Source organism: Paramisgurnus dabryanus, chromosome 6, assembly GCF_030506205.2.
Source record: "Paramisgurnus dabryanus chromosome 6, PD_genome_1.1, whole genome shotgun sequence".
In the NCBI taxonomy this organism is placed as follows: domain Eukaryota; kingdom Metazoa; phylum Chordata; class Actinopteri; order Cypriniformes; family Cobitidae; genus Paramisgurnus; species Paramisgurnus dabryanus.
The window spans coordinates 22,663,701-22,676,262 of NC_133342.1; the positions used below are offsets into that span (position 1 = coordinate 22,663,701).

Genomic DNA, 12,562 nt, shown 5'->3' on the forward strand with positions numbered 1-12,562 from the left:
ATTAGACTTATGAGGTGTCATGAAACATTTTGATAAAAAAAGTAAATGCAAAGTAAGAGTTTCAAAATAAGAAACATACAGTTACAAACATGTCTTCATGCACTATTTTGCACATGATTTTAAATGACATCATACAAACCAATTGTGTTTTTTTTTTACATTTAAGGGGAAATTTTCATTATCGCAACGTGTCCATGACTGGATTTGGGTTCTTTGACATGGAAATATTTATAATTTAAAAAATCTAAAAAATAAAACGCTTCAGTGCATGTTATACTATAAACATTTACAGTAAAGAAACATGTGGTATTTGGTGATCATTGGTAAAAGTAGAGACAATAATAAAAAAATATAAATGTGTCCAAGACCAATTTTCTCATCCTCCACAACAATTTTCAATCATTGTTTAAGCCCTCAAGGAACTAACATTTTCAACAACAAAAAAAAAATGTTGGAAGGGACAAAATTGACTGTGACACTCAAGATGGCTACCAGGTAAGCAGTTCTTATTTTTTCTCTCAAGATAAAAGTTGAAATTTTGTTTGTCATACCTAGACAACTTTTTAGTTCTCATTACCAAAACATGAGTTTGTAAATGTATACATTTAATGTAATATCATGTTGCGGTAATGATCATTTTTGATAATGATAATCTAAAAAAATTAAATAATTTTATAAGAAATATTTTTTTAATCCTCTAAACATAATGCTTATAGTAAGTTCAGATCTTGTATGCCCCAAAAAAATGGCTTTAAGGGCTTTTCAAAAATTCTGATGCTGGACACCTTCTAAATCTGGATTTTGTGAGAATCACCCATATACGGTTTTTTAACATCTGCCTTTAAACCTAACAGGAGCACTGTAAGCACAAGGTGGTGCCCATCAATAGGGTTTGATGTCAAGGTAAATTCATCTACTAAAGTTCAAAAGGAAACGGTGCTTACAAGCAGGCACTTGCAGAGGGGGTGCCCTTTTTGGAAACGGACCAAGGGGGCCTCCACCGTAAAGGCGTTTGCGATCGGAAATGCGATCACAAATGGGCTGAACCTGGGCTGAAATTTTGAGCAGCTGCCCTTCCAAAGGTCCACAGCACTGCTTACAAGTATTTGAAATGTGACGTAACAAGAAAATAAACACAAAATTCTGTTAGACACTGAGGTTATTATGCCAGGCTTACTTACACACATATCCACCTACGTGTACACTTTGAAAGCAAGTATGGTCTTTTGGATAATATGTGTGAAAGATATCCAGCAGTAAGTAAATAATCCATGCTTCTCTTATCCCACTAACATGCGCTAAAACTGTCAAACATTAGTCTGGATTGAATTCACACACTCCTCATAGAAGAGGTCAGCAGTAAGCAGTGGTAGCTGCGTGTGTGGTTCTCTGCAAACTGGGTGGGGGGGTTATCGCACCTGTACAGCCCAGTAATCCTTCTTTTAAAGCCAGCTTCTCTCTTAAAAAGAAACACATATGATAAGAAAGCGATCAAATATCATGCGCTGTACTCGAGCTTCTCTGATAGGCTGGCCTTGAGGCATTTTTATGGTAATTACGCATAGTTGAAGCGCTAACACCCTGCCAACTGCATCATTGTAATTCTCTTCAGAGGACATCTCTGGTTAAGTATTTGTCTCACTACAACAGTCCACAACGTTGGCTGATACAATAAAAGCATTCGGCCACAATTGCTGTGGCCATCATTATGTTGACATACAGTTAGCTTTGAGGAAGCACAGAGAAACTCAACCCCGAACATTTTCCTGTTTCCTTGAGTTAAAGCTGGCATGTGCTTCAGATTAAGCAGACTTGAGATCGCAAAACAATTACACCTTACACAATCGTTGGCTGAGGGTTATGTAAGTCAACTCTTGGAAGTACAATGTTGGAGAGCATGCAGGGCCGCTGCTTGCAGATTAGATGTACAGCAAAGCAAACCTATTTACCAGGATGTGACGTGGTAAACACGTAAATGGCTACAGTAGATGGTAATGATGCTGACAATTGCTTTTCCATCTAGTAGCATAGATAGCTCCTCACTCTTGCTTTTAGATCGTAATGCGAATGGGCAAATAAAGTTTTAAAATGAATCTTTATTCTTTACCTTTGTGTTCCTGCAGAGCAGGCCTTCAAAATCGATCCACTAAGGCAGACTGGATGTTCCAGGACTTTTACAAAACCTTCAAATGAATTCTGCTTCTTTTGAGCAAGTGCAAAGCTTCAATGCGTTTCAAAACATTTTAGGTGTCATGGCCACTAAATTGCATTTACATTATACAAACCACTTGCCCTTTAAATTAGCAAAGAGTCAGTTTTTTTGTTCTTTGAAATGAAAGATGTTTTATCAAAGATACTGATATATAAAATGACTGTGATATGTCCTTGTGTAACTTTTAAAATAATGCTGTGTGCCTCTGAATTGAAAGGAACTTTATCAAAAGCTCCAATTACACCACCACACTTATGTTTTCCACATTCACAGATTATATAATACTCAAGCTCTCTTCTTACATACAGAATAAGCCATTTCTTATATATTGTGCATGCAAAAATCATCTTACAGAAACAATCATTGCATTCATTATGAAAACCAGAAAACCACATGAGCTGCCATGCATGTGAATGTGTATGTGTAAGAATGGAGGCAGTGGGTATCTGAGCGTCACAGATGGCTTTTCACAGATCACTAATGAAAAGATAAAGACTCAATCCTTGAGTCTTGTTCACGTTTCAGAGCAGATTTCAATGGCGTGACTGAGGCGAAAAAGACACAATGAGGAGTATATACACAACAGAGAAAAAGATCTCAGCTATCGAAAAACAATCTAACAAAAAGGTGAAGTATTTCTCCAAGGCCTATAAAAGCAGCATTCACCAGAGCAAAGCCATGTTCAGATTTTGTTGTAGCCTAAAACTGATTTCTTTTCAGCAATAAAACGCTTAATCTTTGTGCTTTGAATTTATTTTTACAATTAAACATGCATTTACAACTTTCTTTTCTCTTTATTTCTCTTTGGACGACGAGGCGCTCATTTTCATCTGTTAATAAGTCAGGCTGTTGAGCGCTAAAGCCGAAAGGAGATGTCTTAATTCGAAGGTCTCATAAAGGTGATTGAACGTGATTCACGGTTTATAAAAATATCTTTGCAACGAGAAAGGAATGAAAAGTTTGGTTTAAAACTCCCACGCTCAATGTACACTGATTAAAAAGTCACTACAAAGCCTTCTTTTCTGTCATCAAACTCAAACTTCCCACACACGACACCTGCATTTGGCAAATACTGTATAAAACTGATTAACATCTCCACACAGGTTTAACTAGCGCGCCAAACTTTTCTTGCATTAACGAGTCACGTAATGTTTGGTAATAATCTTTAACCTTCATGTTCTGTTGTGGTCATATTAATAGCTCAAATCTTATCTTAGCCTTAAGCGAACAGAATATTCAAATTTTAACTTGATAGCAGCCTTTTGAAGATCCGCAATCTAAAGGTTGTATTACTTATATGTCCTCAGACCCCAGATACAGAAATAAGAAGTAATGCAATGCATTGAAATCATACAAGCCTATTGGCTTTGATTAGGAACCTTAAGTAATTTACTAGTAATACGACTTATACGAGTAACCAGTAAAGTCAATCTCAACAGAACTGTGCTATTAACAGTTTTTTTTTTCTTTATTTTTGGCATCTTTAATCGTATTCAGCATTGTGGTATGTTGTTCTTGCATATGAAATATGTTAGGCTGAGAAAGCTAAGGGTTTCAGAGCTAAGGGCTGGCTATACTACAGCATGCCTGGGGCGAATTAAGAAACACACTCAAGGACACAACAGCAATACACAGAAGAGGATGGTGCTCATTGAAACATGCACTGAGATATGAAACAAAAAGACCCTATGGGTGCTTTCTTACCTTGGTAAAGGCTACCGTTTTATCATGTAAGATTTTCTTGAAAACATCAAAACATAGTGTGAATGATTTTGCCTGTCCATATTCACAGTATAAATACCAAAAGCCTTTTAAAAAAAATGGGTGACGAGACATACTGTAACAGAAAAAAAATTGGCTTTTTGATCAAAAAATGCCATGACAGATTTTTAATGCCACATGCCAAAAACCGTATCTGGTGAGAATATTATAAATAAAATACAATCCCTAAAAATAGCTTTTGGTTTAAAGAAAAAGATCAATTGAAATTTTCTCACCTTATTTTTTACCCTCATGATGTTTCAAACATGCATGGCTTTTTCAATGTAAACACAAAATGAGAAATGGTTGAGCCTGTGCTACTTGCTTTTTCTTTGAAATTACAATGCAGTAGCTTCAAAGGCTAAATAAGATTTGTGTAAAACAAAAAGATGTAAACAAACTAAAGACACCATTGATAAAAAACACCATAGAAATTAAGTAAAAAAGGTAAATTAGTTAATTAAGAGTTTGGTTCCAAAATGCGATAAACACCTTTTTTTTTAATGTATCAGGTCAGTATTAAAAAGTCAATTCTTTATTTTAAACAAAATCCAAAGGCCGCCGTGTTATTCTGTCATGTTTTTCCCTTTTTTCCGAATGCCAGTCCTAATTTTCCTCATCTACTTTTTACTTTGTGATTAACAAACAAACAAAAACAAAATAGTAATTTTTAAACGCATCTTTTTTGGGCCATTTTGCCTTTATTTGATAAACAGTAATTAAGAGAAGACAGGAAAGTACAGGGTGGAGAGAGGGGTACGGGATCGGCAAAGGACCTTGAGCCAGGATTCAAACTCGGGTCGCCGGAAGTGCGTCTGCACCATATGTCGGAGCACTGCCCACTAAACCAATCGGCTCAGACACAAAATAGTAATTTTGATGGCATTGATAAACCTGTGGTGGTTTTCTGTGGCGGGGAAGAAACGAAAGCCAATTCGAATAATTTACTTGAGAGGCACTCGGCAAAGGAAAAATGCCGGCTGTTGCTTGTTCTTACACGACAGCATCAAGCTTCTGTCATGCTAACACACTGACCCCAGGGGATCTTATGAAAAACTTTCCATTATTTTACTTATAGTCAACAAAAATCTAGCAGGACCAAAACATTTTACAGCTGATCGATGTCAAAAAAGCGACGACATGCCAAGGATGACAACAGCAATGACAGTGTCCTTAATATGACAAAGTAAGTGTTTTGATTATTGCCATTAATGTTTAATCAGTGTATACCACTAGTCAACTTAATGCATATAACATGGCAAAGATTAATGTACATTTATATATTGATTCAATAGATTAAAAGCATTTTGAAAAAAAAAAACATGTCATGAATTTATTGCATTTTGCGGAAAAAATAATCAGTTTTTATAATAAATCTTTGAAAATCCAATTCTATATTAAATTTTTTATATTATTATAACATAAAGATGCTATTTAAAAGTTTGTAACAAAAAATTTGGTTTTCATCTTGTCACTTTCTTGGTATAGAAAACAAATTTTTACCCAAATCAGTCAAAATAGGTTTATTGCGTTTTGGAACCAAACTCTTCAAACAATAATATGATTTTTATTTGTGGATGAACTATCTCTTTAAATATTACCATGTTGCTTAGCCAGATGTAGGATGTCAGATCTTTAAGCCTACACGAAGAAACCCTCACAGCTTACAAAATGTACATTACAATCCATTGCAAACGGTACAGTATATGCTAATAACAGCACAGTGTGACTAAACATGCCAAGACATATGAATAATACATCAGATTCATTCATATTCATAGAAACATCTGAATGTAAAGCCATCCAAATTCACCTCGCTCCCCCTCTTTATGTACCCTTTTCTCTCTATAGTTGTCTACTCAAGGTACCTGGATCAGTGCGGGAAAGTTACACCCACACCACGTCTCCCTGCTGAGATACGTGCACATAACAAATTGGCATTAATTGCGGGACAGCAGTCGTCTGTCCCCAGCCACCATTGATTTCCTGCCGTCTCAGGCTGGCCCACATGGGCGTGAGGGACTGAGTAGGCTGCCTGTTTTTTTTGAAGGCCTTAGTTAGAAAGAGACACAAATTTTACCTAACTATACTACATTAAAAGTGGAACAAAGCATTGACCTCTCCAATGAGATTACAGCCTGCAACCCTTCTCTCTCCTTGCATATTTATGTTATATTTGGATGGGTAAACAAAGCAAATGCTGTATTTTAATGTAAATTTAATTGAATGAATAATACTGGATCCCACAACAAATCCTCCTGGACTTTCTTGGCTCCTAAAATGCCACATTTCACCCCTGAATAGCTTTGGTACCTGCTATCCCATAAGGCCATGGGAGCCAATGGATTAAAAAGCAAATATAACAAAAACATAACTTGCATACGTGCAAACACAGATTTAATAAGCAGTCAAAAAGTAATGAAAATTACAACATACAATGAAAGTACAGGAATTCAATCACAGCCTATGGAAATCAAAGCACACTATATTACAGGGTTCCCACACTTTAGTTAACTTCAAATTCAAAGACTTTTCAAGGACTCTTCAGGTCCAATACCCTCAAATTCAAGGACTAAATGTGGGGACACATTTCAAGTGAGAGCAAGGTTACATCGTGTTACCTTTTAAAGGAACATGCCCACATTTTGGGAATTTAGCTTATTCACCGTATCCCGCAGAGTTAGATAAGTCTATACATACCTTTTTCATCTCTGTGTGTGCTGTAACTCTGTCTGACACAGCCCCGCTAGCTTAGCTTAGCACAAGGAATGGAAGTGAATGGCTCCAGCTAGCAAACTGCTCCCAATAATTGACAAGATAACGCGAACATTTCCTATTTATGTGTTGTGATTTGCATAGTCAAAATGTGGGCGTGTTCCTTTAAGATATATTGTTACAGTTCCCTTTGGAGGGAACTTGCGCTGTGTCACTGCGGTAACAGAATGGGGACGCCTTCAGGGCTAAGTGCGTCTGAATGTGTATATCAAATTCAACCAATGGTAAGGCTAAACGACAAAGACAGGGTGAAGCGTGAGCCAGGAAGTATATCGCTATCTGAAATATTGCCAAAGACGGTGTTACAGGGACGCAGGAAGTATGGCAAGGGAGACACAGTGTCTCGTTCCCTTCTCAGAGAACAACAGTTACATATGTAACCCGAGACGTCTTCATTTGTCAAACACAATTATTCCAAAAAAGCATTTTGGTATGAATCAACATTCTCATACAGAAGATATAAGCAATTAAATCGAACAGTTTAGCACGTGTGCTTAAAAAGTCTAGAATTTATATGATATTATCCTACACTTCACAGGGAATAATGTGTTTTTTCCCAACAAAATTCTTGCATGAAATAGATTCAAGCACTTTCAATGACCTGTATCTATGTATGCATATTTTCAAAAACTTCCCAGGGCCTTGAATTCCCCCCCCCCAGATTCACAAACTTTCGAGGGTTTCAAGGACCCATGTGAACCCTGATATTAGAAAAACAAAGTTTCAAATCAACCTCCAAAATTATATTAAACCTTGACACTGTTATTTAAATTAAAAGCTTTTCAGACAAGCACTTCTCATATTGAGTTACACATTTTCTGAGACCTTACATGAAAATATCTGCCAATCACAAAACAGATCTGTCAGTCAAACCCAAACAGCTCTGAGAGCGAACAGGAAAGGACACAGCTCTCGCACCCACCCTTATAATCGTTAACTTAATTGGATAAAGCGTTACGCAATTACAGGCCAATTAGGAGATGTGGATCTCATCTACTCAGCCATCCTAGTTTTTTACTGCAGATATTAAGTCTCATAGCCTGGAGTGGTGTGTTTCAAAGCTTAGGTGTGATAAGCTCCTGTCTGAGCTATGGCAATGATTGAATATGTTTTAAACAGCAGGGGATGGGCTTATTTCTCATGCAGGAAGCGAGCGAGTTCTGTCTCCGCGCACCAGTCCAGATCCATAACCAACCGGCTAAATCAGTAGAGGGGAAAGTGGGCATAGCTGGGGAGCTTTGTCAGGAGCCACCCAGACAATGTTATGATGAATGTGTCAGTAGAAAGGAAATGTATTTTCCGCACTCGAAAATCCGGCTCACCTCCTTTCTCGCTAACTTTAAAATTCATCATGACTCTGCAGGGGCATAATGAACTCCATCAAAAATCAGCCGGCATTAACATCGTCTCCAACCAGCTGATCTGACGGCTCAGGTTCTGCTCGTGCGAGCTCAAGAACATGAGTAACAGGCAATCAACCTCGCATAAAAGAACAATAGCAGCCATCAGTCATTCTCATGTACAATTAACGCGGCTCTGACTGAGCGATGGCCCCTCAGCCCTCTGGCGCTCTGACTGGCAGACGTGACACTTTCTAGCTACCTACATGCAGAACGGCGGCACAAAGGTGCGGCGTGACACTGCGCACCGCGAGGAGACTCTCACACAGAGATGTCTTAAAAGGCTAATTGGGTCTGACAGTTCTGATCCATCAGGAATCGCAGAATCCAACTGCTCTACAAGTGTTGCTCAGGGGGGAATGAATCTAGTTTACTGACAGCACTGTTTATTTGCACACACACACTATATGAGTTGTTTTAGCACCAGATTCACTAAAGGTATCAGATATATACACCCTGATCTCCATTATTTGATCATTTACTTTAGCCAAAATTTAAATAAGCATTTCTTAAATTAAAATTCCAATCATTAGCCTGAGTAATGAGTTTTGTGTAAAAGGTGCAGTCTACAAATGAAACATTAAAAGGGTTCCTGTGACTTGAATGCACTGCAAGTCGCTTCGGAAAAAGCACCCGTTCAAATGCGTAATTTAAAAGATGCAGTTAGGCTGTGTGACATACTCGTATAGATCTGAGGATCACCCAGACCTTCAGATTATGTTGAACAAGAGAGAAGTGCCATTAAAAAGCCAGCCTGTGTTAACCGGGGCCCCGTTCCAAATCACTGTAGTGCCAATTCCCTGGGGTCTCACATTTTGAGACAGAAGGGAAAAATAAAACATTTACATATGCAATGCATCTCATCAATTATAATTAATGAAAGTGCCGCCTGCCTGCTCAATGCCCCTGTTAACGCTAGGTAAATTAACCATTCGAAGCACATACGCCAGCGACTATTTTTATATCCAGATATCCAGTCTGACATTCGCAGGGCTTTCTGAAAGCAATCGATGCTGCATGGCCTCAGCGGAGGCCCCATCTTAGTGCGACTCGGCACGGGGAACAGGATATTAAAAAGAAGTCCCCTATGTTCTAATGACAGCACTGCACGGAGCCACAGAGAACATGTTGACACTAAGGAGTTTGCTTTATCCTGACTGGGAGAGAGAATAAGAGAGCGAGAGAATAGAGAAAGAGAGAGAGAGACTTTCTACTGCAATGTGGAAAGCAATCTGAGTTATATTTATTGAAATATAGCCTCATCTCTCTGCAGCAGGGTACGATTTAAAGAATTATTAACTCTGTATTAAGACTCTCTGTTAAAGTATTCAATGAAGTGAGGTAGATGTACTGTCACCTGACTCTGAGCTAGGGTCAAATTAGCCGTCAAATTAAACAGTGAAACAAATGCAAAACATGGGAACATGACCCTTGTAATGAAACGCCTCGGTTTTTTGTATCAGTGCTAAAGAGAAATTATGCGTAGATTTTTTTCATAGAGATTATGGTTTATACATCATTCAAAACTTTAAAGGGGAGATATCATGAAAATCTGACTTTTTCCATGTTTAAGTGCTATAATTGGGTCCCCAGTGCTTTTATCAACCTAGAAAATGTGAAAAAGATCAACCCAGTAACTTAGTTTTGGTAAACAATTATCTGCAAGCATATAGGTCATTTGGCTCCCCTTGTGATGTCAGAAGGGGATATTACCACCCCTTATTCTGCACTATCCAACCACGACACTGCAATTTAGTGCCGATATCAGCTCATTTGCATTTAAAAAGACACACCCAAAAACGGCGCATATTTTAAGTTAAAACGGTATTTTAAGTTAAAAAGTCACATATGTACTCTGGAGACACAAAAGATTTATTTTACATCTTAAAAAATTATTGTGAAATGTCCCCTTTAAAGTGTCTAGTTTTTATTGTGTCCATTCTCAATAAAAACAGAATGTTGTGCTTTTCGCAAAATTAAGAAAATAAACATGATGCACGTTCTGTTCTCTCTCTCTCTCTCTCTCTCTCAGTGAAGTCCCTTCAGAAACACATAGTGTATACTTGTCAGACAAACGAAAGATAAATATCTATGTAATGCTTGAAATGTCTACATTTGAATGATGTAAGTGAAATCGAAAACAAATATTCTCACTTTGTGTAAACTGTATGAGAAGGAGAGGTACAGTGTTTCTCTTGTTACTTCATTACCTAAAATGAGCAAAGCTCTGCAGCATGGGTGGTAGGGCCTTCTCATCGGCTGCTCCGAGGTTATGGAATGCCCTCCCTGAACACCTGAGCGCACCACAAACTATTGATGTTTTAAAAAAAACTTAAAAACATATCTTTTTAAGAAAGCTTTTTTACTGAATGTTATTTTATGATTGCTTTTCTCTTTAAAAACTATTTTATCTTGCATTATTATGTATTATATGCTTTGTATCACTTTGAGATTGCTGTAATGTAAAGTGCAATACAAATAAAATGTTTTATTATTATTATTATTATACAAGGCTTCAGGTAACGAGGCTACATTGTGCATGCGCCGTGCAACACACACACGCTCCGAACCGAGACAAGCGAACCGAACGGTTCGGATGTTTTTTCATGTACCCTGCAACCCTTAGTAGGCAGGATAATTTTGAAGAAAAAACTCTGGCCTACTAGATCTAGTTTTGAAAAGTCTCGTGAAGACATGTTTAGTATGGGCTTTGTGGTCTTATATCACTCACATAAAAATTTAGCATTTTCAAAAACCACACATAAACATATTTCTCTCCAAAAATGCTCTCATATTAATGTAACCCAAGTTTGTGCTGAACACAGTGTTGTGTGTCTTTCACACAGGACGTGGCGTGCGCTGCGCTATGAAACCAATTCATTTTAATGGCTTGCACCGCACAAGGATGGTTTGTCGTTGCAGCGACCAAAGCGCGAGTGCAGCGCAAACTTTTGCACTGTGCTCTGTAAAGATTACCCACACGGTCAATAGAAATGGGGCCTCCAAACAAGCGCAAAAAACAAAATGGAAGAAAAGCTTGTACTGTGTGTGTCGGAATTCTCGGAGCTGTATAATAAAAATGTATGCTCCTATAGAGACGTCGGAAGAAAAGCTGTGTCATGGAAACACATATCAATTCAATTTCAACAAATTCAAAATCCGCCTACTTTGGTCTGACCAGCATAGTGCAAATTGCTTGGCTGCGCTGAACCCAGCGGCGAGCGCAGTGCACACCGCGTCCTGTGTGAAAGCCGCATTATGAGACTTTTGCCATTATTTTGTTTTTAAGCAACTGAAAAAAGCACAAATGTCAGTGCAGGTCAAAACTTCCCAGGGCCCCTGTTGGACTTCTGAGGGTTAATACTTCCGGTAAAAACTAAAATGCAAAAAAATCCTCAGCAACTGTAAAACTAGAAACAGCATTTACATAATGTCCACCTTTGATTCATGCAAAATCTGTCTCATTACCGAAACCTGCAAACTTGGCTGACAGCAAAAAATACGACCTCATGAATGGAAAAAAATGCCCTGACACAGAAGTTCCAAAATCAACTTAATAAGAAGTTAATTTATCACACTGCTCTCAGCATCCGGCAAAGAAATTACTGGCACTTAATGACCATATTCCAGTGACAACTTGAATAGTGTATTTAGGAGAGACTAGTTCATTTAAAAGTGATTCTCTCTTTGCAATGTTCAGCTTTTGCTTCTTTCACTACTTTTCTCTTTGAAGTTCCTTAAACGCTGCCATTTGCTTTCTGAAATTCCCTGTGAAATAATTGATGCACCGATCGAAGAGCCACACAGACGCCTCTTAGTGTTGCCATGGCGATGCCTGATACGACTCAAACCCTGTGCTCTGCCTCTCTTCTCCTGTCTTTTTTTAATTCTATTTCCATTTCTAGCTCCACTAATCAAGAACTGCCAGTAAGCCCAGAACAAACAGATGTTACCGATTAATTTTCCCATCACTTGAATTAGAAAGTAAATTAAAACACAAAGATTTTTGTGCTGGGGTTCAATAAACAACTCATGCCTGTTTCGTTTTTTTTACCTCCTGTCAAGAACAAATGTTACATTGCTAACAAGGCAGATGCATGTTTGCCTAATAGGAGGGTTGTTGGTTTTCCAGCATTTTTAAGCCACCAGAATGTGGCTCATTATGACTGGTGTTAGTGTGTGCATATGTGTATACAGTAAGTGTGTAGAGCTGTTTCACAAGCTTACATTATTGTTAGCAGCTTTCATATTCTTATGACCTTTCAGGGATTTTTGCCAAGGTTTCAGTTTCTTAGATGTTGTACAAAAGAACGTACACAGCGGATACTTTGATGCATTGTAAGCTTCCCACACAAACGCAGCATGCAAATCCTACCGCGCGTGTGTGTGAAGCCTTTGGCATGCTATATGCTAA

General features: G+C 38.1%; 1 protein-coding gene across 1 annotated transcript in view; it reads right to left on the bottom strand.

Annotated features, from left to right (window-relative positions):
- dpydb (dihydropyrimidine dehydrogenase b) overlaps positions 1-12,562 on the bottom strand; it is a 153,609-nt gene that overhangs the window by 63,733 nt on the left and 77,314 nt on the right. The window lies entirely within an intron of this gene.